This window comes from Entelurus aequoreus, linkage group LG03 (assembly GCF_033978785.1).
Source record: "Entelurus aequoreus isolate RoL-2023_Sb linkage group LG03, RoL_Eaeq_v1.1, whole genome shotgun sequence".
NCBI classification, from domain to species: domain Eukaryota; kingdom Metazoa; phylum Chordata; class Actinopteri; order Syngnathiformes; family Syngnathidae; genus Entelurus; species Entelurus aequoreus.
In genome coordinates, this window is record NC_084733.1 from 32,243,576 (window position 1) to 32,248,670 (window position 5,095).

Genomic DNA, 5,095 nt, shown 5'->3' on the forward strand with positions numbered 1-5,095 from the left:
TCAAATTTGAACTTTACAGTACAGATAAGAACGACATTTCGTTGCATTACTCGTTGTAGTGCAGGATAAAAGAGCAATAACTTGCAATAACATGCTACTGTACATTACCTTTTGCATTATATTAATAATTTATATTATTATGTATTGTCTACCTTGTACTTTTTTATGTCATTGCCTGAAATAAAAGAATAAATGAAAAAAAGAAAATAAAAATAAGGTGCAGAGTGTTTGCATTTACAAAATAAGGTGCAGATATAAATAGATGGATTACTGTAAAGATAAATATATTGCACTTCTGCATATGCATCCACATTTAAGGATGTATGTTATATTGTCTTTATATTCCAGCGAGTTAATCCTTTTTGGGGGGAATTGAGGGGATTATTATGATGCGTTCAAGAGTCAGTTCAGTGCAATTACTCACTAATTGTTTTTTTTTATTGATGACAATGCAATAAAATGTTAAAAAGCCGGATAGAGGGTATGTTAGGTTTGTGTTTATTACAATAAAAAATCAAACCGAAAAAAAAACTAACCAAAAAAAAATGTATACAATACATCATAAATACTGGGGTTTCAAAGTTAAGCACAGGAAATTTAGATATTACAACAAAAACAATTTTTCTGAAGCATATTTTTGGCACACATTTGTATTTCAAACTGAGGGAACCTTGCGGAAATTAAGGGATAATCTGGTCCTAATGCATGTGCTTTGCAACGTATTTTTACTAGTGTGCTTTTATTTTGAAGCCTGACCTTTGCTGCAAGTCGAACGTCATCTCACCTCCGGTTGGACAATGAAATATAGTTTAATTTAGCGGTCAAAGCAGGTGCACTTTGACGTCTTTTATAACTTTGCACACAAGAGCTTTTAACTGTTACAAATAAAATGAACACAAATGAAAAGTCCAAATAAAGTAAATCAATCTTTTTTGAGGAGCTTGGCTTCTGCATCTCTGATGTTGCAGTGATTCGGCTGTATCGTTTTACTCAAAATCTTGACTTCTTTCAGTGGCGTCCTGCTGCTGGGGAGACTTTACACACACTCAAACGAAGAAGAGCGGCCCTCGCTATGCCCACCTGAACACGCAAGCTAGTTCTGTTTGCTGGCTAAAACACAAGATCTTGTCACCCCTTCTCTATATCGAAACTTTGAAGCAAAACATTAAACAAGTGTGAACTACCAGATAGTTTGAAAAGTCCACTTTGGTGACACTGAATCTTCCAAATGTTGTAAAAAGTATTTCTTCTTAAGAATGTACGGGTTCACCCCATCACATTCTGATATTTTCTGTGATATCTGGCCTGTAAATTTGCCTCTGAACTTTTAAAATACCTAACATCTGCAGAGCTGCTGCTAAATGACCAGCAGCCATATTGACATTTTTGCCCAACAAGTAAAAACAGGAAGGCCCTTAGGTCACGTGGTTGCTACTCAGCAATTATTTATTATTATTAGTTGTGTTTTCATGGAAGTTAAAATAAGGGAAAATATGTGAAAATATTTAAATAGGAGATGAGCAAAACATGGGAGTTTGAGGAAAAAATTGTTATGTTTACTGTAAGTTGGAACTAAAAAGGAAGTAATTTTGCAACACTTTGTTTTTCTCCAGCTGCTGCAGCTTGGATTTTTGTTTCGCTTTGGTTTCATCAACTTTGTGCTCTTTTTAACGTCTTATGTCCTTTGTGTTCTTCAATGTTTCCACCTTATTGTTTGTGTACTTTGGAAATCTGTACTGCAACCACCTAATTTCCCATTGGGACGACGTGGCGAAGTTGGTAGAGTGGCCGTGCCAGCAATCGGAGGGTTGCTGGTTACTGGGGTTCAATCCCCACCTTCTACCATCCTAGTCATGTCCGTTGTGTCCTTGGGCAAGACACTTCACCCTTGCTCCTGATGGCTGCTGGTTAGCGCCTTGCATGGCAGCTCCCGCCATCAGTGTGTGAATGTGTGTGTGAATGGATGAATGTGGAAATACTGTCAAAGCGCTTTGAGTACCTTGAAGGTAGAAAAGCGCTATACAAGTATAACCCATTTATAATTATTTATCATTGTGGGATAAATAAAGTCTATTCTATCCTAATCAGGGGTTCCAATAGCAGCAACACAGTTGCTTATCGTTCAGAATCATTATGAGAGACAAAACACGTCTTTTTTTTATTTAAAAAAAAAATGCTTGCAAGATGCGGCTAATGGGAGTCATCGTTGTAGTCTTCTAAGCCTTTAAAACAACTTCAAACCCCTTCATCAACGTTTTATATACAAACTGCAAGTATATATACTGTATAATGTAGTAACAGACACATTCATAATAATATGTAATATGTTCAATATTTGCCTTATTTTGGTCTATTTAAGCTTTTCTGGAACTTCTTTTCTCTACGCATTTATTTCCGTTTCCATAGCAGCGCACTTCCGACTTGTGTGCTGCTAGGTGTGTGTTCTCACTTCCGGAAACAAACTCTTGTGTGTGTTTGAATCATTGCAGACTTGGTAACAGACAATGAAGATGATTATTTTTGGACACATGAGGATTCACAACCTTATCTTTTTGAAGCTGAATATACTGAGGATGAACTGCTGCTTATACAAACGAGCACAAACAGAGTGTGAAACGTTGGAGCAGAAGGAAGCCAACAGAGTAAAATCAGCGTAATTTGACGCTGTAAATGTGGAACTGGAAGCCAAGCTATGCCGACAAAAACGCCGTGCTTACCCAAACTTTAACAGGAAAAAAACTTCCCCAGCCAGCTGGACCAAGCAGAAAATTGTCCATCAAGTGAGTCACTTTAAAATGGATCATGATACATGTGTGTTATTAAAACTACAGTACACATGCTGTCGAGCTAACTGAGTAAAAACAAAACATGAAATGTGGGCTAATACTTTACAGATACTGTAATATGATTGTTCATGTCAGATTGGTGTCTTATCACATTGTGTTGTGCTTTACAAACTCAAAAGCCATTCAGCTGTTGACACAAAAGCTAGCTAATGCCGATGTGTTAGTATGCTAGAAAAAGAGTTCCTCGGTGTTCGCTCTTACAATAACAATGTCGCTTGGTTATTATACAGGTTACGGAACATAAATTAAGTATTGTTGGCGGTTTTTAAATGCATTTTTAAAGTGTTTTAGAGGTAGAATTGATTGCTGCCATTAGCTGCATGGCTAGCCACCTAGAACGCAAACCCCATTATTACAAATTAGAATGCAAAAAAACCCCCAAACCTTTGCCTTCTTGTCTCTCATAAGGATTGTGAACTAAAAAGTGCAATTCCCCTTTAATAGAGGCATTGTTTCCATTTGTTTTCACATCTCATCACACTGTTTGTTTTAGAGCCACATGCAAATGAGGACTATCACCTTCACTCCACCACTGTGAGTGTGTGATGAGTTCATGAGCATTGAGTATCTAACCAGACCTTATACAAACACTAACTTTATTGCACTGATCACTATACATGCAATACTTTAAAATGATGAACTTATACAATCATGAATGAGTGAGCTACTGGTTTAGAAACAAGGTCACATGACTGAGATGAGAACTAACTCCTCCCCTGCTGTGGTTCTCATTAAAAAAACAACCTTTGATCTGATCTTCGCTTCCTTTGCTGGTTGCACTCGTGTTAGTGTTAGTAAAAGTGACAGCTCAGTGCTGTGACTTATATACAAAACCAGAAGCAGCATCCTGCCAGCCGCATCATTAGCAACCATCTGCATCAGAGCTCTGCTGCTGTCTCACTCTTCCACTTATAGAATAGAACAGCAGGTTGTATATTTAAGTTGGGGGCCATTTTCATACATTTTGTGCTTAAACCAATCCAATGTAACATACTGCATTATGAAATAGCTCAAAAAGATTCATTATCTTCTTGGTAATATACCTTTCAGTATACAAGATTATAATAGAAGGATTATTTTACTTTGACATGTCTGTGTTGGCCTTGTGATGAGGTGGCGACTTGTCCAGGGTGTACACCACCTTCCGCCCGAATGCAGCTGGGATAGGCTCCAGCACCCCCCACGACCGTGAGCGGGACAAGTGGTAGAAAATGGATGGATGGATGTTTTCAACAGTCTTCCTCAGAAGATGACAGTTGAATCATGTCAGAGTAAAATATTCCATCTATTATAGGGAAAAATTGTCTGACTAAAAGAAATTGAAAAGTGTATCAAGAAAAGAAAAAGTTAGTAGTTTAGAGTAAAAAACTGGCAGCTTAGTCGCCTGTCGGCGTAAAATTTACGGTGGTTTGTCGCCAAGGTCTTACGATAAAAATAAAAGTTGTACATTTTTTCCATTTACAGTCATGCACAGTAAAACAACGACCACATATTTTACAGTTTAAAAAAAAGGCAAATTGATCACTACTGTAACAATAAAAAAGTACAGTTTTTCCATCATAATGCACTATAAAAACGGCCTTAAATTTTACGGTTGAAAAAGAAATTACAGTTAAGTCGGCAGAATTTTACAGTAAAATTTACTGTGATTTGTTGCCAGATTTTTACGGGAAAAATAAAAGTAGTACAGTTTTTCCATTTACAGTAATGCACCGTAAAAACAACGACCATAGATTTCGCAGTAAAAAAAAAAAAAATACAGCAGCTCAGTCGCCCGAATTTTACTGTAAAAATTAAAAAAGGACAGTTTTTCTATCTACAGTAATGCACCGTAAGAACAGCCGCACATTTTACGGTACAAAAAACAGCAGCTAAGTCAACAGAATTTTTACAGTAAAAGATACAATGGTTTGCTGCAAGAATTGTACGGTAAAAAATAAAAGCAGTACAGTTTTTTTTTGTTTTGTTTTTTTTTAATAATATTTATTTATTCATTTGATAGGGAAATTATAATACAGGTACTGAGAAAACAGACACTCCACCTAAAAACTAACAAACAAAAAATTACAAAAAATATATATATATAGTGGGTAATAATGAACTGCCTTCCTCTTCACCACAAGCAGATAGAGAATCACACGAACTGACTAAAAGAAAAAAAAGGAACAAAAAAAAAATCACAAACATACAGAACAGTGTCACTGAATAAAAACATAAAAAAAAGAGTTGCGGTAAGTGGAAAGGTTCAT